This window comes from Hemicordylus capensis, chromosome 2 (assembly GCF_027244095.1).
Source record: "Hemicordylus capensis ecotype Gifberg chromosome 2, rHemCap1.1.pri, whole genome shotgun sequence".
NCBI classification, from domain to species: Eukaryota; Metazoa; Chordata; class Lepidosauria; order Squamata; family Cordylidae; genus Hemicordylus; species Hemicordylus capensis.
In genome coordinates, this window is record NC_069658.1 from 137,133,690 (window position 1) to 137,154,792 (window position 21,103).

The 21,103-nt window shown below is 45.3% G+C and overlaps 1 long non-coding RNA gene across 1 annotated transcript in view; it reads left to right on the top strand.

Annotated features, from left to right (window-relative positions):
- The first annotated feature begins 4,320 nt into the window (after positions 1-4,320).
- Positions 4,321-21,103, top strand: part of LOC128347095 (uncharacterized) — a 129,320-nt gene continuing 112,537 nt past the window's right edge. The window contains exon 1 of the long non-coding RNA XR_008317390.1: positions 4,321-4,407. This is a non-coding gene — a long non-coding RNA (uncharacterized LOC128347095). The remainder of the gene's footprint in view (positions 4,408-21,103) is intronic.

Below are 21,103 nucleotides of genomic sequence, written 5' to 3' on the forward strand. Positions count from 1 at the left end.
GAAGCTGTATGGAAAGTCCCAGTCAGAAATTGAATCACTGCTAAACACTGTCCGTATATACAGTAGCGATATAGCAATGGAGTTTGGACTAGACAAGGGTGCTGCATTAATAATGAAAAGAGGAAAAATAACAAAAACAGAAGGAATAGAACTACCCAATGGAAGCAACATCAAGAACCTGGAAGAGAAAGAACATTACAAATACTTGGGCATTCTCCAGGCTGATAACATTGCACACACTGAAGTTAAAAGAAAAATTGGAAGTGAATACATCAGGAGAGTTAGAAAAATCCTCAAATCCAAACTCAAAGGTAGGAACACCATACAAGCCATAAACACCTGGGCTATACCTGTTATCAGACACACTGCAGGAATAATAGACTGGACTCAGGCAGAGCCAGAGACGCTGGATTGTAAGACCAGGAAAATCATGACCATCAATCATGCTCTGCACCCCCGCAGTGATGTCGATAGGCTATACCTCCCTCGCGGCTCAGGGGGAAGAGGAATGCTGCAAGTCCATCAAACAGTAGAGGAGGAGAAAAGAGGCCTTGAAGAATATATCAAGGACAGTGAAGAAGATGCACTTAAAATGGTCAATAACGAGAAACTATTAAACACCAATAAAAAAAAGCAGGCCTACAAGAAAGAACAAGTCAAGAATTGAGCAGAAAAATGGAGAAATAAGCCACTGCATGGTCAATATTTGCACAATATAAGTGGAAAATCAGACATCACCAAGACCTGGCAATGGCTTAAGAATGGCAACTTGAAGAAAGACACAGAGGGTTTAATACTGGCTGCACAAGAACAGGCTCTAAGAACAAATGCAATAGGAGCAAAAGTAGAAAAATCCACAACAAACAGCAAGTGCCGCCTTTGTAAAGAAGCAGATGAAACAGTGGCCCACCTAATCAGCTGTTGTAAAAAGATCACACAGATTGACTACAAACAAAGGCATGACAAGGTAGCAGAGATGATACACTGGAACATCTGCAAAAAATACAAGCTACCTGTAGCCAAAAATTGGTGGAACCATAAAATTGAAAAAGTTGTAGAAAACGAAGATGCAAAAATATTATGGGACTTCCGACTACAAACAGACAAACATCTTCCACACAATACACCAGATCTAACTGTAGTCGAGAAGAAAGCAAAACAAGTTAGAATAATCGACATAGCAATACCAGGGGATAGCAGAATAGAAGAAAAAGAAATAGAAAAAATCACAAAATACAAAGATCTACAAATTGAAATTGAAAGGCTGTGGCCATTACAAAAAGCAGTGTTACTGGGAACAGCCTATATTCTACGATAATATCTATAATAACAGCAACAACACTGATAATAAAATTCAGCCATCCCAGGTCCTTGGGAAGGACTCGATGTCTGGATAAAACAAACCAGTCCGACTGTGTAAATAAATAAATAAATGAACAAATAATCATGCAGTCCCATCTAGGCACACTGCAGCAGCAGCAAAGAGGTACAGCTTGGGGGTGTAACAAAAAAGCACAGCAGCACCAAGTTATTAAAGCCACCCAGTTATTAAAGTGTGTGCACGCACACACACGAATGCTAAACTGTGGTGGAACTGGCCAATTCCAGCTGCAAATCTGCACTTGGCAGCAGTGGTTGAGCGTGGCCGGGATGGGCAGGGATGGAGACCTGGCACGTTTTCCTCCAGGGTCTAAGCAGGAACACAAAGCATTTGCTTTCAGTTTGTCACATCATTGAACTGGGACTACAACTGATTTTATTAGCATCCTTCCTGTCTTCTATTACAAGGAGTATTTTCTACCTTTTTTGGTTAACAATCCAGATTGCTCTTCTGGGTGAGTCTACCCTTAACTTCTTATACCCCACAAATTATTGCATCTCTCCAAGTGGTGATGTGGCTGTAGCTGTGGGCGTGGTGATGTGGCACAGCAGGTGGGTAGGCGTGGTTATAGGGGCTGTCATGGAGAATGCCTTCACTTCTGAAGGTGTGAAGCAGCACTAGGGCCGTGTGCACAGGAACCTAAGGAAGAGCTCCCCTGCTAACTGAGCAAAGAGGCACCTTTTAAAAGTAGTGATTCTCTTTGTTCAGCAGGGGGAGAGCAACTGGCCCTATCCATCCCCAGCACAGCATCCCTCCAGTGGCTGTTGCTGGTGTTTGACTTGTGTTTCTTTTTTAGATTGTGAGCCCTCTGGGGACAGGGAACCATTTCTTTCTATCTATCTATCTATCTATCTAAACTGTAAACTATCTATCTATCTATGTAAACTTTCATTTTGTTGAAAAGCAGTATTTAATTATTTGTTGTATTGTATTGTATTGTATTGTATTGTATTGTATTGTATTGTATTGTCAGATGCAACTGAGGGGCAGGGAATGGCAGGGTGTTTGCTTTGTACACTCTGGCTGCATCAGGGTGTTCCCCAGACAGCAGAAATATATCCAGGGCAGCTGCGCCTTACAAAGTGAACAGAGGCTATCAGAGATCTCTATAGAAGTCACTCTGCTGCTTTGCCTACGCACACCAAATACATGATCATGGCCTCAACCTATCCTACAAACAGATCCCTATATCCACCGAAAAGCAAGAGGCTGTTGAATAATTTCATTTACCACAGGGCTGGTTCATATAATCAGGTTCGCTTGTTTCACTCCTGTGTTCATTACAGGGGATGAGATCATCCTGTACTGATGTCTGTAAAACTTTTATATGCCACTTTTCTGGCAGGGGGTGGGGGTGGGTTGTTTGGTCAAAGCCGTTTTACAGCACAATCATTCAGATGTCTAAAAATACCAAATAATATATTCCAATTAAAATCACATCACAAAATATTAAAACTATTAAACTCACTAAAAAGATTTATAATGAAGGTTTTAATTACTTTCTGGTGAAAATTAAACTCAGGGAATGGTGGGTTTCACTTGGAAAGGAGTTTCAAAGGAAGAGAGCTGTCATGGAAGAGGCTCGGCTCTTGATTCCTCCTCCCACCACCTCGCTGGGGTAGGTATCTGAAAGTGATTTGAAAGCACCCAGCTAGGTGAGGAGCAGTGCTCAGATCAGCTGCATGCTGGGCTTGAACAGTGCCCCCCAAACAAACTGACAGGGCAGGTCACGGAGTACTAGTATGGCAAGTCCTCTGCACCCCAGTGAAGAGGTGTGCTGCTGTGTTTTGTACCCACTATAAGTTCCCAGAATCTCAGTAGGTCTCAGTATATATATATTTTTTATTTTATTTTATTTTTTACATTTGCATCCCACTCTTCCTCCAAGGAACCCAGAGTGGTGTAGATGGTTATGTTTATCCTCACAACAACCCTGTGAAGTAGGTTATGCTGCGAGATACATGACTGCGAGATACACCCAGTCAGTTTCATGGCTGAATGGGGATTTGAACTCAGGTCCTAGTCCATTGAATGCTAGGAAATAGTGATCACCTTGCAATTAAAGTACCTTCTTGGGGAATCTCATCTGAATATTACCCAGCAATCCATACTTACCACAAATTCCATGTGCAAAAGCGATATACTCTGGAAAGGCCCTGGGGAGATTCTGGTAAGAACTATGCAAAGAGTCTTGTTGAATTGGAAAGGCTGAGGGAGAGGTGGGCAGAGAGGTCCAGCTTCCTGGACTTCCGGCAAACAAGAGATTGGACACAATCACAAATATCAGTGGAATCCTTCTGTGTGGGCATGCACAATGCCAAGCTGGAGCGTTGCAGTACACTCTCATCATGTCAGGTTTAACAACAACTATCGGAAAATGAATTGTTTCCAACAATCCCACATACTCTTTTATAAGGAGGTGGAGTACTGCTGACTAAGAGGGAACTATGATCTTCACTCAACAGCTGCTAATAGGCAAATGAGGCTTCTCTAAATGGGCCAGATAAAAGTAACAACGAAAGAAACAAACAGGCCATACTTGCCTAACAGTCTGGGTTTGCATCATCAATACCACTGTCTCCTTCTATTTGCTATTTGGTGCTTTGACTTGTGTTGCTCTCTGGTCTTATAGCCTTGTGCTATAAGGCTATATGCAGGCGCGTAACAATGATAGGGCAAGGGGAGACAGTTGTCTGGGGGCCCCACTGCCTGGAGGGGCCCCCCAGAGGCACCTCACGTGACTCCCCATTGCCCCCTGCCCAGCCCCAAGGCCCCTCAGCCACTTGCCCTGTTCGCCGTCTCTCCAGCTTGTTCTCCTGGCCGGCAATCCAGGCAGCAGACAAGCTGCAAAGAGCTCCTTTTCTCCCGCCTCTCAGCTGATCGGCGGGTGGGCGGGGCTTCCATGGAGGCCTCCGTGTAGGCCGCAGTGAAGCCTGAACTCCAGTAGGGCCCAAGCCAGCCAGGAAGGAGGAGGCAGCCAGAGAGGCCTCCACTGTTCTCTGCAGCAGAAGACCCCTTGCTGCCAGGTAGAGTGTGAACTCCTTTTTGTGGTTACCTTCCCAACCCCCCCCCACCCGGATATATAGGGATCTGCTTGCCATAGGGCTTTGATATGGGGGGGAGGGACTGAGAAGTCTCTATTTATTTATTTTTAAACAGCTTGGAAAATTTGCTGGCTTAAAAAAAACTATCTAAAAAGTCCTATAAGTGGCTTGTTTCATGGCAGAAAATTACAAAAACTTCTGGAAGAAACAGTATTATATTTATTTTATTCATTCATTCATATATTTATAAATGCACTTATGTTCAAGTTGTTTTGCAACCCAGAAGGTCTGAGTGAGAACTGTGAAGCATGTGTGGTGCTTTTATTTTATTTTTCTTGTGTGTGAACTGCTCCCCAATAACTTGCAGGGACTTCAGGGTAAATCTGGCCAACATGTGAATGCAGCACCTCCATTCCAGAGGAGATGTGTCTTAAAGGGCTTTAAAAGCCTCCTGTGAAAAACCTCCTGCAATCAAACTTGACTGAATTTGTTCAGAATTCTGAGAAAACAAACATAGGCTCACCCTGCATGGTTGAAAGTCTCCTTGGCTAATCTGCAGTGAGGGGGCCATTTTAATCATTCATCTTTCTAGTGTGTTCTAGGCATTAAAAGTAAAACAAATGTATAGTACTCAATGTATATAACTATATATTGTGACGTGTGCGTTTGTGTATTCAGTGAAATGTATTTCCAGGCAGCATACTTATTTTGGAATATCAGACTTAAATCCTTGGGGGCCTGGGGTGTGCGGAGGCCCTGGACTTTGAGTGGGGGGGCCCCATTTTAAAATCTTGTCTCTGGGCCCACTCCAACCTTGCTACGCCCCTGGCTATATGAATGTTTTATTCATGGTGTAAGCAGCACCTTATTCCAGTGGGGTTCTAAAAAGGTAAGTTAGGATCCACAAGTAAGTCTTGAGAGAGTTCAGGTGTGTGGGGAACCACAGAGCACAAGAGTTAAGGGGAGTTTCATTTCCAGGAGCTGAGACTTGGAATTTATAGAGGCTATTCCCACGATCACTGGAAAACGGGCTAAGGGAGCTTAGCCCACTTTCCAGTGATTGTTGGAACCACTGGGCTCGCAGGGGGTTCCCGCCTAAATCCCTCTCCCCAACCGAGCAAGTGCTCCATTGACCTTGATTTTTTGCTTGTGTGCCACCACGACACATGGCGACACACAGCGACACATGAGTAGACCTCCGACTGGGAGGCTACAAACAGCCTTCCAGTCTCGGGGGTCCCCCCAGAATGCCCCATGCACTCACGTGGGGCATTGTGGGACTTCCGGGGGCCAAGTGACCCCCAATCCCCGCAGCCCAAATCCAGCCACCCAGGGCTACACATTTGATCATCTGCGGGGAGAGTGGGCTAAGCCCGCTCTCCCCACAAACCACCGTGAGGTGCTTCACACCACTTGTGTGAAGCACCTCATAGAATGGCAGGATTTTATTACTGCATCTCTTGAAAGGAGCACATCTCATCATGATTAAAATAGTAGAGTCAAGACATCATGTGGCAAAGCCTGCCAAGTAGAAAGTGTGCACACATCATTTTCCTTGTGTACGAAGACCCAGCTTGTCCCACCACACTGGGGATGAATTATCATTATCTGTCAAGGAAAGGTTCTATCGCAGTAATTTACAATGGTTTGTCGTAGCATCACTCCGGATGTTTTTAAGGACATAAGGAAACAAACACCAAAGCACCGCAGTTCCATTTCTGCCTCAAAAGCAGGTATTAGATGCACACAAAAAATAGGACAGTATCTAAATACCAGGAAGTGAAGAAGAAAGATCAAACAGGTGCCAAGGAAAAATGTATTAAGTTGCCAAATGTATGTTGATAAAATCTTTTGTTTAAGTCAGTGTTATTTAAGCATCCTACAGAATGTTGCTGCTGTTTTCATATTGATTTTAATTTCTAAAGATATTTACAGTCACCCTTGATGGAGATTTTATCAAAACATGTTGAGCAACTTAATACATTTTTCCTTGGCACCTGTTTTGATGTTCATCTCCTCTCTTTGGTTTCTGGCGAATGAAGGCACAGAAACCTTTGTAGAAAAAAAATGTGGCAACCCCATATTAACCACTATCAGATTCTGCTGCAACCACTCCCCATTCTACTTAGTTGGAATGCCTTGTTTTTAGGGTTTTGTAGGAATAAGGTCAGGGGAGTGCTCCAAGAGTATTCTCTGATTCAAGAATACAAGTACGACAAGTATTTATATGTCACTTTTGAACAAAAGTTCCCAGAGCAGTTAAGGTTAGGGTTAGTAGAAAATCTGCTGAAGGCCTGTGTTTTTAGAATCCCTGTCAAGGAACTGTATATAACCTTATTCACTAAGCCTATTACGCTACCAGCATCTGTGTGGAGGAGCCTGAATAGTCAAGGGAAAACAGAACTGGCTCATAGTCATTCATTCAAAAGCTGGATTAGATTTCTCTATGTACAACTCCACATATTTAGGTCCAAATGTTGACAACTGCAGCATCAAGTGGTAGATGCATGAGTTAATAAGCGATGACATGGCAACCACTACAAATAGAACTTCTATATTTGCTTTAAGAGGGTTTTAGATAAATTAATGGAGGACAGGTCTATCAGTGGCTACTAGTCTGAAGGCTATAGGCAACCTCCAGCCTCAGAGGCAAGATGCCTCTAAATACCAGCTGCAGGGGGAAATGACTTGACTAGCAAGCCAGAAGCTGCTGGTTCGAAACCCCACTGGCATGTTTCTCAGACTATGGGAGACACCTATATCGGGCAGCAGCGATACAGGAAGATGCTGAAAGGCATCAACTCAGACTGCGCGGGAGGAGGCAATGGCAAACCCTGCCTTTACTCTACCAAAGACAACCACAGGGCTCTGTGGTCACCAAGAGTTGACACCGACTCAACAGCACACTTTACCTTTAGCAGTAGGAGAGAGGGCATGCACATACCTCTTGCCTGTGGGCTTCCCAGAGGCATCAAGTGGGCTACTGTGTGAAACAGGATGCTGGACTAGATAGGCCTTGGGCCTGATCCAACAGGCCTATTCTTATGTTCCACAATATTTCAAACACATTTTAAAAAAGGAAATTGAGGTTTTATTTTCAGCGGCAAGTTATCAAGCAATGAGACCCAAGTTAGTCCTGCACTTTTGTTTTACCAGTTCTCAGCCCCATGAAATCTGGAGGGAATGCTTCTCTGGAAGAGGGTTTCAACCCTCTTCCCTCCAATCTAAAGCTTTCCCATCAGAAGCTGCTATTGGGGGGGGGGGGCAGGGAGGGAAATACAGATGCTTCAGAAATAACTTGGTTAGAAGTGAAGTATTTTGCATGCATGTGCAAACTGGTCCTATCTTGCCTCCCTCCTAATGTGATTTAGTAAAACTAAGCATGTCATCAGGCCCCTTGCGATCTTGTTGAACAACTGCCATTCCTCTCCCCCTCCTTTTATACTTCCTGCATCTTCTAAACATTGGGCAATGCAGTGCAAAAGAACAGAGACTTTCTTCCCCTGTTCAGTGGCAGGCACAGTTATAGTGTCTTCCAAATTACTCTGCAGAGAGGGCTGAGGATCTCCTGAGCATGTTAAATCACACAGCAGGCATTACCATGAGTTTACTGTGAGGCTTTACTGCGAGTCTGAAGTTGCCCCCCCAAAACCACACAAAAAGTGGCTTTTTAAAAATCCCAGATATAAATCCAGCTGCGCTCTATCGCACAATGAAAAACCCGAATCAATGTGTGAACTGCTCCCCGAAAGCTCACAGGGACTTTGGGGTAAACCTGGCCAATATGTGAATGCACACTGTCATTCTGGAGGAGATGCAAACTAAAAGCCGGATGTGAAAAATGCCCAGGAGCATTTCCAGATGGGGCTTTTAGATCGCATCTCCTCCAGAATGAGGGTTTGCATTCACATATCCGCCAGATTTATTCCAAAGTCCCTGCAAGCTACCGGGGAGCACTCCAGACACAATTTGGGCTTCCCATTGTGTATTACAGCATAGCTCGATTCATGTCCGTGGTTTTAAAAAATCCACTTTTTGTGTCATTTTGTGGGGGCAACTTCAAACTCGGAGTGAAGCCTCGCAGTAAACCTGCAGTAAAGCCTGCTGTCTGGAAATGCTCCAGGGCAATGTTGTTTACATAAACAGACAGTGTAGTCCGTGGAGTCAGAACTCTGTGGCCTTCTAGTTATGGATGAGACAGGAAATCCTCAGATGAAGGAGCTGCAGGTCTACCTGCTGGTTTTTAATTACAAGCAATTAGACTGCAAAACTGGAAAGTCCCTGGCCAGGTTGGACAGAACTCTCAGTTACAAAGCTTCTTGCCGGTCCTGGAACAAGGTTATTATTGAAGAACCTTTTTTTGCCAGCTGCTATTTCACACTCCGACAGTGATGACGCTCTGCCCTCCCTCACCAGTGCAGCAAGTCATTTCCTTTGAATATAAACATTTATTATGGGCTTTTAATTAGAAAGCCAGGTCACAGGCCCAAGGGGAACTTGCTTAATCTCTCTGAGAATCACCAGTGGAGCAGAAAATCAGTGCTGTTCATACACAGCCTGCTAAAAGGCATTGCTTGTTACTCCAAAGTGAGGATGATTCAGGATGAAATGAGATGGGAACTGCACACAGGCTATAAGTAGCAAATGACAATAATAAACAGCCATTGGTATTTAACCCAGTGCCAGATCATTTGCTCTTTATTGCTTTTCACACAGTAGCACCTACAGAAAGAGAATTTGTGGCTGTCTGGTGCTGACAGCAAAAACGGTGTGTGTGTGTGGGGGGGATTCCTGTGTGACAATTCAATCAACAGGCAAGAAGATTGGCGGGGGGGGGTTAAAGTGGAGTTTGTTTGTTTGCTTGTTTGTTTGTTTATTTAACATATTTTTATACTGCCCAATACTTGCATCTCTGGGAGGTTTACAATTAAAATCATTTAAACATTAAAATTGTTAACCTTAAAATCATTTAAAACCGACATTAAAAATTAAAACCATAAATCTAATTAGAAGCCTGGGTGAATAAATGTGTCTTCAGTGCCTTTTTAAGAGCTGCCAGAGATGAGGAGGCTCTTATTCCAACAGGGAGCGCATTCCAAATCCCAGGGGCAGCAACGGAGAAGGACCATCCCCGAGAAGCCACCAGATGAGCTGGTGGCAACCGTAGACAAACCTCTCCAGACAATCTTAATGGGCAATGGGGCTCATGGTGAAGAAGACGTTCTCTTAAAAAGAGCAATTAACCCTAGATACACGTCTGTGCACTACAATATGAGACCTGCCTTGGGTCCGTGTATTGGAAAAGGTCAGAATTAGAATAACAAGAATTTAATTCCACAACTGATACTACTATTGCTACTATGAATATTTATACAGTGGTCCCTCGACCTACGAACTACTCGACATCCGATGTTTTCGAGTTACGAGCGACAAAAAAGACCGGAAGTAGTTGCCGGTTTAGATTCAGCTTACTCGACCTACGAATTTTTAGATGCGGTTTCCTCGACTTATGAATGTTTCCAGACTTCCGTGGTGCGCTCTTCGACTTACGAAAATTTCGACCTCCAAACGTGCGTTCAGAACGGATTAATTACATAAGTCGAGGGACCACTGTATACTGCTTTTCAACAAAAAGTTAAAGTGGTTTACATAGAAAAATAAATATGTAAATAAATAAATAAGATGGTTCCCTGTCCCCGAAGGGCTCATAGTCTAAAATGAAACATAAGGTAGGCATCAGCAACAACCACAGGAGGGATGCTGTGTTGGGGATGGATAGGGCCAGTTACTTTCACTCTGCTAAATATAAGGGAATCACCACTTTAAAAGGTGATTTAAAACCCAAACTGGATTCCAGATTCTATTTCAGATTCCACAACACAGACCAGAATGCTGGCAGACCCAAACTGCTTTATTCTGGGATCTACCTAGTCTACCAAGACTTTGGAATGTGCTCCCTGACGAAAGAAGAGCTTTCCCACCTCTGAAAGCTTTTTAGAGATTCTTCAGATGCATTTATTCATCCAAGCTTTTTAACTAGAATTGTGCTTTTAAACTATTTAGTGTTTTAATTTGTTTTAGGTTTGCTGTAAATCACCCAGAGACATAAGTTTGGAGTGGTATACGAATATACTCACTAACAAACTAATCAACCAGCCAGAATGGAAAATAGTGGTTTTGACCAATCTTCATTTTACTGACCTGCTGATACTGCCATGGGACAAAATCACATCACTTTGGAATTATTTATTTATTTTGTTAGTTAGTTAGTTTATCAAATTTGTAGACCTCCCCAAACTTCCATCTATCAGTGGTTTACAACAACATAAAGCAAATGAAAATGAAAATGAAAACCTTAAAACAATGTAAAATCACAGAACTTTATCCACCTATCTGGACTATGACAGTGGTCACTGTTTGACAGTTCTGTGATTCCTTAGTTATGTGTATGTTGTCTCTTTTTAAAAAAACCAAAAACCGCAGTCAAGTTAAAAGGCTTGGGTGGAAAAAATGAGTCTTTAAGGACTTTTAAAAAGTTGTCAGAGATGGGGAGGCTCTTATTTCAGCAGGGTGCACATTTATCTGTTGATATCAGGTTATTCATGCTGAAGCACACAGGCTGTAAGCCAGATTGCAGCCAGTTGCAAAGCTGCCCAGGGCTGATACCACTGATTCAGATTGTAATTAAAAGAAAATAATGGGTTTTTGGACTCAAGTATTTATCTCCTTGGATAAAACTTGATTAAAGTATAATTTACATAACTAATAAAGAGTGAAATTGCCATTTTAAATGTGTGGATATGCAGTATAGAACTGGAGGCCTTCTGGACTTAAATTTGTGAAGTGAGTAATACAGAGCTTTCAATTTGAGCATTTAAAATTCTAATCAATTGATGTACTTCAGAATGCATACAGCTAGAAGCTCAGGCTTCAGGTAAGCTCCCGCTTTATTGAAATCTTCCACATACTTGCCTGTAAACACGCACACTGCATCCAAATCAGCATTTATTTGGGTTTAGCTGAGTTATCGATTTCATTTGCTGAAATGCAGCTTAGGTTTAGCTGAGTTAGACATTGAGGCGATTCTCACAATCGCCGAAAAGCGGGCTAAGGGAGCCTAGCCAGCTTTTTGGCGAGCATGAGAACGAGGCGAGCCCAGTGTCCTCAAAGCAGGTAACTCGCTTAACTAGCCCTCCCGTTAGACGAGGTTAGCACTCCACTAACCCCGTCATTTCGATGGTGTGTTGCTGCAGCACGGCTCCGTGCCACAGCAACACATGAGGAGAGAGCCCTGCCAGGAGGCTGAAAGAAGCCTCCCAGCCCTGGGGGGGCGTCTCTCCAGGATGCCCCGCATGCTTGTACGGGGCATCTTGGAACTTCCGGGGGCCATGCAGCCCCTGATCCCCACAGCCCCCGCCAGGTCCGTGACAGAGCCAGCAGTCATGTGGGCGGCCAATTTGGCCGCCCAGGGCTGCAGCCTGGATCGTCTGTGGGGAGAGCTTGTCTGCGAGTGCTCCATTAACCATGTTTGGTTGATAGTTTGCCACTGTTGCACAGCTGTGTGCCACAGTGGCACAGCTCTGTGCTGCAGTGACATGCAAGTAGGCCCCTGACCAGGAGGCTACAACCAGCCTCCCAGCCTCAAGGGTCTCCGCAGAATGCCCCGCACACTTAAGCAGGGCATCCTGGGACTACTGGGGGCCGAGCGGCCTCCAATTCCTCCTGCCCCGACCCACTCCGTGATGGAGCCGATAGTCATGTAGGTGGCCGATCCGGCAGCCCAGGGCTAGCCTGGGGATAGCCGTTTAGAAATGCAGGGAAAGCCATTAGACAGCATTAGAATCACAGTGAGGCGCTTCACAAGATCGGTGTGAAGCGCCGGAGGGGGTTCTGTGGGGAGAGCGGGCTTAGCCCGCTTTCTCTGCAGACGAGGAGCCGCTCGTAGCTGGGTGGCTGAATCGGCCACCGACATGACAGCCAGGTCCGTCATGGAGCTGACAGGGGAGACGGGGATCAGAGGCCATGCATCCCCCAGAAGTTCCAGGATGCCCCACGCGAGTGTGTAGGGCAGCCTGGAGAGACCTCTGAACCTGGGAGGCTGCTTGCAAAAGAAGCCCAGTCCGGTTTTTCCCCATCGTGAGAACCAGCAGGCTCGCAAGCAAGTCTGGTGGTTCTCTGGTAGCTAGGCCGCCAAAGTAGCCCTCCCCTTAGCCCAGGTTAGAATCAGAATCATTTTATTTACGGCCATAAGCCAAACAGGCCCCTTAGCCCAGGTTAGCGGAGCGAGTGCTCTGCTAATCCAGGTTTTCTGACTGTGTGCCACCACGGTGCGGCTCCGCGCCATGGCAACACATGAGGAGACCCCCTGCCAAGTGGCTGCAGGTTCGGAGGTCTCTCCAGGATGCCCTACGTACTCACACGGGGCATCCTGGAACTTCCGGGGGCCATGTGGCCCTCGATCCCTGCCACCCCTGTCAGCTCCATGACAAAGCTGGCAGTCCTGTGGGCGGCCGATTTAGCCGCCCAGCTGCAAGCAGCTGCTCCTCTGCTAACTTTGAACATCTGTTGTATGGGTTTTTTTTATTCACACATTAAAGAGGTCTTTGAGAAAGCTTAATAAATAAATAAAATAATACTGATAGTGTGGAAACAATTATTTAAATGTTCCATTCCTTAATAGAAAAATAAAGGATAGCCATTCTTTCTAATGCATAAAAATACCAAATATACTGTATGCATTGAGAGTGTTAACTTAGTATCAATGAAGTTGACACAGGCAGAGTAGTTTGAGGATCTAGAAGACAAAATAAAACGAGAAGCATAAGGAATACATCAGAGAGTATGGCTTAGAAAAATATCTGGAAGAAACCAACTCCTCAACAAAAATAACATTATTATTTCATCCAAGACAGATGATAAATTCCAGCAAGCTAATAGCTTGTTTTTGCTGGTGCAATTATGTGATAAGCTAACAAATTATCTCTGGCTGTAGCCCTGGTGTAGATTTGTCAGTCAAAAGCAGCGCATGACAAACAAAAGAATGGGCCCTGGTTTGAAAAGATCAAATCTAGCTCCTTCAGTGAGGAAAGGTTTGTCCACAAGATGCAAGGAGAATCAGTTACAAGCCAACAATAGAAAATTGTGCAATACCCACAGCTGCGGTTGCAGATGGGTCCCTATCTAACCAAGTCACAAGTTTCATTTCCATTGCTCAGCATGGAGCATTTCTTCTGAAACTGGGGTCTTTCCACACCAATTACCAAACCCTCCCTGGGGATAAGTAGTTAGCAGACTACTTATCATTGTATAATGATAATATTATACAGTGATATACCAGAGCAGAAGCCAGAATTATCCTAGCTTCTTATTCTGGGGCAGAATCTTTCAAGTATTTGAGCTCAACTCCACCTACCAAACAAGTTGAGCGGCAAATTCACTAGAGAGAGAGCTTTCACTCCTCATTGCATGGGCATTTCTCTGGAGAATTCTGTCGCACGACTTGGACATAATTTGCACTTCACACTGAATGCAATGCAAGAGTGGAACATTCTCTTCGCCCAGTCTTGTCACAATTGCATGGGTCTATTTCAGTTGCTGCAGCCTGAGGATCCTGACAGGGTTCTTGGAAAGGTGCCACCTACCACCTGCGTGCTTAATATTTGCTCATCTTGGCTAATAAAATCTAGTCGATTTCAATCTACGAACTTGCAAATGCTTCACTGAGACTGGAGATGGTCCCAGCCATTATGAAGGGCCTGGCTGTGAGACTACTCCGGAGGAAACCTTATGTGGACCCAAACAATGAGGCTATTTACACGTGGCATGCAAAACCAGGCTGAGGGAGCACAGTCCCGTATTGCATGCATGTGTGAACCGCCGCGATTGGGCCCAATCCTAGTGGTACCATAGCAACAAACCCGCCTACGAAGCCTCCAGTGTTAAGAGAGCAAGAACTCTCCTAACCCCATTTGGCTGCTCGTGTGTCAGTCGTGGCTGGCAGACTCAGGGAGGAGGGTTCCCCACAATGCACTGCGCACTCACAGAGTGCATTATTGGAGCTCGATGGGTGGGGCGACATGGCACTCCGACCCTCAGAGTTGCCGGCAACAGCCAGTGCTCATCTGGGCAGGCGATCCGCCCTCCCAGGGATGGTAAGCGCTTTCAGGCTTCCTTCCCCCCTCCCTGCAAACCAGGTAGCCATTTTCCACTGCTCATGAGAAAGGGCTCAATTAGTCCAGCCAATCTTGTCTTCTAGGACAAGAGTTTAAGTTTGGTAGCCCAGCAGCAAATACGCCTGAATGAATACTGAATATGAATACCTAGACCCATTTCAATCTAGCTTTCAACCTAGTTCTGGGTCTGAAATTGCCCCAGTCACCATGATTGATGGCTTTCACCAGGAGAAGTCAATAAAACACTCTGCTATTTTAAATCACTGTTACAGGCAGTCCTCAATTTATGATGCTCTGAATTAAGATGAATGGCACGTAAGACATTTATAAATTGCCACCGTGTTTCAACTTTGCAACACTTGCCGCAGGAAGGAACTCTCTGCTAGATGACGGCTGGTGTGTAGGCTAGGGGAGGAGAGGGCAACAATAGTGGCTCACATTGTCAATAACATTGGTAGTCCTGGTGGCAGCTGCATTTGAGGCTGTTGAAGAATTGCCTGACCTGCCCGCTGCTGCTGCCTCTGCTTCTTCTGCTCCTCCTCCTCCAGATGTAACAGCTGTGCTGTGTTGGCACAGCTTTAACTGCTGTGCTGGCAAGATGGAGGCCGCATGGCCTGTCCTCAGCGCACTTGTTGCTCCCTACCTACCCTCCTTCCTTGTCTCACAGTTTGTTTATTTATTTATTTATTTCATTGTTAAATTTATATACCGCCTTTCATTAAAACAATCCCAAGGCGGTTTACAGCAAAATTTAAAAACAAAATTGTAAAAAAGACACAATTAAAATATTAAGGTAAAAATATAAAACAAATCTGATTAAAAATTTAAAACAAAAGCATAAAAGCAATACAGAGTACAAAGAGCAGCAGCAGAGACAATCAAATAAAAGCCTGGGCAAAAAGCCAAGATTTTACACTCTTTCTAAAAGCTGTGATGGAGACCGAGGAGCGAATAGCCACTGGGAGAGCATTCCAGAGTCTGGGGGCAGCAACAGAGAAGGCCCTGTCCTGCGTGCATGACAACCGAGCCTCCTTCATTGTCAGCACCCGGAGCAGAGTCCCCTCAGATGACCTCCTCAAGTGGACAGCAACCCTTGGGAGCAGGCAGTCCCTCAGGTATCCTGGGCCCAAACCATTAACGACTTTAAAGGTCAACACCAGCACCTTGAATTGGACCCAGAAACAAACTGGTAGCCAGTGCAGCTCTTTCAAAATAGGCCTGATGCGCTCCCACCGGGCAGTTCCAGATAAAACCCTAGCTGCCACATTTTGCACTAGCTACAGTTTCCAGATATTCTTCAAGGGCAGCCACACATAGAGCACATTACAGTAATCCAGCCGTGACATGACTACGGCATGGGTAACTGTGGCCAGATCTGCCTTCTCGAGAAAGGGACGCAGCTGGTGCACTAGCTGAAGCCATGCAAAGGCACCCCGGTCACCGCCTCCACCTGAGCTTCCAAAAGCAGAGCTGGGTCCAGTAATACCCCCAAGCTGTGTACTTGCTCTTTCAATGGGAATGCAACCCCATCCAGAACCAGTAAAATCTCCTCATACCGATTGGCTCTCCTACTGACCAACATTACCTCTGTCTTGTCCAGATTCAATTTCAGTTTATTAGCCCACATCCAACCCATCACGGCCTCCAGCCCCTGATTCAGGACATCCACCACCTCCCTAGATCAGGTGACAAGGAGAGATAGAGCTGAGTGTCATCTGCATATTGCTGAAAACTCAGTCCAAGTCCCCGGATGACCTCTCCCAGTGGTTTCATGTAGTTGTTAAACAACATGGGGGACAAGACCGAATCCTGCGGGACCCCACAGGCCAATGGCCACGGGGCCGAGCAGTAGTCCCCCAGCACCACCAGTTGCCCAGGAGTAGGAAGAGATGTAGAGAAGCTACCCGGTTGCCTCCCTTCCCGCAATTGAAAGGTGAGAAAGAGCCAGGAATGGAATAGGAAGGGAGTGGGTGGCAAGGATGAGCAACTTCTGATTCTCCACCATCAACTGCATGTCTGCATGTCTTCTCTGCTGCGTGTCTGCATGTTTGTGACTGACACATTACCGTCAATGAAAGTGACAGGGGGAAAAGAGGGTAGTTGGCCTTGTTTCAGAAACCAAACGCTCCTTTAGAACAGGGTTTCTTAACCTTGAGAACCCAGATGTTGTTGGACTACAACTCCCAGAATCCCCAGCCACAAGGCCATATCTGGGGGTTGTAGGAGTTGTAGTCAAAGGAACATAGGAAACTGCCATATACTGAGTCAGACCATTGGTCTATCTAGCTCAGTATTGTCTTCACAGACTGGCAGCGGCTCCTTGCCTTCCCCCGCCACCCGCCACCTGCCCGACTGTGTGCACAGTCGTGTGAACAGCCCTTATGGATTTGCATATTTTATTGATGTTATATTTTTGCAAGTCACTTTGACATTTTAGTTTAAAAGTGGAATACAAACACATTAAATAAGTAAACAACTCAACCCTATTGATTGTCCCCTCAGTGGCTTTTGGTACCATTGACCCATGCTAGGGATGTGCACAAACCTGTTTGGAGGCCCTTTTATGGGCCTCCAAACAGATTTGAACACTGGGTGGTTTTGAGGTTCGAAGGCGGGGGGTCTTGCTTTAAGGGTGGGGGAGGGTGCACTTACCCCTCCACCCTCTCCCCGCCCCGCCAGCCATAGGCAGAACTGGGGGGGCAGCCCGGGCACGTGCCCTAGGCACCCCCTGAGGAGGGCGTCCAGTTCCTGTCACTCCCACCCCATTGCCCACCTGCCCAGCCCCAGGGCCCCTCAGTCACTTGCCATTCTGCTTGCCTTGCCTCTGGCTCCGGCCTAGGATCTGCGAGGCCTCGGATCTGGGCAGCCTGCAAACTGCAGAGCCCTTCTCTCCCTGCCTCTCAGCTGATGGGCAGGTGGGCGGGTCTTCCAGAGAGGCCTCCAAGTAGGCCTCCCTGAAGCCTGAACTCGGCAAGCCCCAAGCAAGCTAGGATGGAGGCAAGCAGAGTTCTCTGCAGCAGACCCTCTGCCCAGACCATCCAGCACAGCTTTTGCCAGGTAGACTGAATTCCGTTTTGTGATTACCCCCCTCTACCCTGGGTATGGGTATGTAGGAATCTGCTTGCCATAGGGCTTTGATGGTGGGGGGGGGGGGGAGAGAGACTGAGAAGTCTCTGAATATTTAATTTAAAACAGATTGAAAAATTTGCTGGCTTTAAAAACAAAAACTATCTAAAAAGGCCTATAAGTGGCTTGTTTCATGGCAGAAAATTACAAAAACTTGTGGAACAAATATTTATTTATTCATTTATTCATTCATTCATTCATTCATTTATAAATGCACTTATATTCAAGTTGTTTTGCAACCCAGAAGGTCTGAGTGAGAACTGTGAAGCATGTGTTGTGCTTTTATTTTATTTTATTTTTCTTGTGTGTGAACTGCTCTCCAATAACTTGCAGGGACTTCAGGGTAAATCTGGCCAACATGTGAATGCAGCACCTCCATTCCAGAGGAGATGTGTGTTAAAGCGCTTTAAAAGCCTCGTGTGAAAAACCTCCGGGAATCAAACTTTACTGAATTTGTTCAGAATTTTGAGAAAACAAACATAGGCTCACCCTGCATGGTTGAAAGTCTCCTTTGCTAATCTGCAACGAGGGGGCCATTTTAATAATTAGCGTTGCTAGTGTGTTCTAGGCATTAAAAGTAGCACAAATATATAGTACTCAATGTATATCACTATATACTGTGAAGTGTGCATGTGTGTATTCAGTGAAATGTATTTCCAGGCAGCATACTTATTTTGAAATATCAGACTTAAATCCTTGGAGGCCTGGGGAGTGTGGAGGCCCTGGACTTTGAGGGGCTGGGGGCCCATTTTAAAATCTCATCTTGGCCCATTCCAACCTTGCTATGCCCCTGGCGGTCACTACACATGGGTTTCTGCACAACACCTGCACAGAAGAAACTTCCATGTAGAAAATGTGTCTCTTGTAAATTGACCCTGAATTTTCCATCCATGACTGAGAGATCTGAGAGTCAATAATAAAAGAACAGCACATTGCTAGTGACAGGAAGGGGCAAATTACAATGATTTCTTAGTCTGGCAGGGGCTGGTTTTGGCCCTGGCAGAACTTGACTGTCTGCTCCTGTTGCAAATTTCTCTGTCTAGTGTGGCAAACTAATGCATCCTCCTCCCTCCTGGTGCCAAAGTAAGCACTAGTGTGGTGAATGGCACATATACCCCATCATGAGCCAACAGTCATCACAAGACAAAGGATGGCAGGAATCATTCACTGGTTTATAAACACACACACACACACCCGCCACCTTCTTCTTCCCCTGTTTTGCTAGTGGCTATTTGGGCAGGTGATCCTCTAGGACAAAGTCCTGTTTTTTTAAGAAAAAAAACAGAATGAGATGAGACAGAGAAAATGACACTTGGAATCCTCACATAACCCCTGACTGTTGTTCTAAGTCTTTTACAGAGATGGCTCATGTTTTCAGGTTTTGATCAACAACCATGTCTAGATGGTACAGTGTTCCTTTTAACAGGGATTTCCAGATATTGTTGACTACAAGTCCCATCATTCCTGTTTGGACAGGGGCGCAATTTCAGTGCTTGCCCTAGGCGCCATTTCCCCTAGATATGTCTCTGCCGCCAGCACTTGGTTATGGTAAAAGCCTTCGGGGTGTGAGTGTACTTACCTGCCGCCCCTTCCTCCTCTTCGGCTGGAAGTGGCCGAAAATATCAGGTGCGCATGTGCACATCAGGCATGTGGAAGCACGCACACAGCATACACACACACGCAATTGATACTTCCAGCCACATCCGGCCAAAGAGGAGGAAGTGGAGGCAGGGAGGTACACTGCCACCCTGAAGGCTTTTAGTAAAAAAACCAAGCACTAGCGGGGGAAAGCGGAGGGAGAGGTAAGTGCACCCTCCCCCACCCTTAAAGCAAGACCCCCCCCCCACTCCCTTGAGCCACCCCCGCCCAGTTCCGTGCACGTCCCTAATTCATGCTATCCTTCTGGATTAGCTGCCTGGGGTTGAAGGCACCATGCTCCAGGCATCCCGTTTTTCATGTTTAGTCAGAAGTCTGCTTCCTCTTGAGTCAGCTGAGGGATTGGTTATGAAAAGCCCATATTATTATTATTATTAGTAGTAGTAGTAGTAGTATTTACATTTTATATCCCGCTCTTCCTCCAAGGAGCCCAGAGCGGTGTACTACATACTTAAATTTCTCCTCACAACAACCCTGTGAAGTAGGTTAGGCTGAGAGAGAAGTGACTAGCCCAGAGTCACCCAGCAAGTATCATGGCTGAATGGGGATTTGAACTCGGGTCTCCTCAGTCCTAGTCCAGCACTCTAACCACTCACCACACTCTCAATTGCCCCAGTGCCCATTTCTGTTCCTGAATGTGGGGGTACATATACTTATTTCCTCTTGTTATTTTTATTTCCTTTTTAAAATATTGGAACAACACTATTTTGCTAGTGGGGGCAGGGAGAAAAAGCAATGAGAGGAAATCAGTAATTATAGCTTCCCTCTCACTCAGGAACAGAAACTGATGCTGGAGCAACTGAGAGAGGCTGTTCGAAGGACAATTCATCATTAATTCTCCAGCCATGATCAACAGAATGTAATAAAATGGGCAGGACTTGCAAAGAGGAAATGCTTGTTTCAAGGAACGGGAAGCCAGAAGCATTAATACTGACTTGCCTGCACATACTGGAAAGACCAGTGCTACACTTGTGTTTTATTACAAAAATCTGCCACAAATCAGGTCTTCAAAAACAGAAGGATAACACAGAAAGCACTAGCTGACAATGATGTTGTCTTGATGCTCCAAAAAACACGAGTAAACAAATGATGTCAATTTCAGAGAAGAGGGACAGTGTGAACCAACATTTGTTCTCTGGAAATCTCTGGGCAGCCCTGCTTCCACATCTCAGCATCTCGGCTGTGATTCAGGTCCCTGCATTATGTAAATCACTGCTGTTCATTTCAATATCCACCCCACCCCCAACTTTGGGAATGTCTTTAGTGCCTGTGCAACAAGTGATTCCTTCTTTCAGATGAAGGATCCCATTCCAGTATCTAATGTGACTTCAAGACAGTTATTTCTTCAGATCCGTTTGAAAAGTACCATAAGGCAGAAGTAATTTTGATTGCAAAATTCATAAAGTTGAAATGGTTTCATAATCAGCAAATGGCAAAGCTGCAAAAATCAAAGCATTTTTAAAAAAATATTGTTTATTAAAAAAAAAAAAAGTCCGGAAGTGCTGGTTTAAAGTTAGCTCTGATCAGCACTGCAGACAATGATGTTAGTGTGATCGGAAGGGTTGACTTATGATAAGTCAAGATTTATGCAACGTGCAACAAAAGGGGAACCTGCTTGTTCAAGGAGTCTCTCTCCCTCTTCCTTTGGCAAGAATAAGGCATTTGTTTTGAAAGCTAAAGACAAAGAGCAGCAACTCAAATGACTGAGGTCATTTCCAGTTATG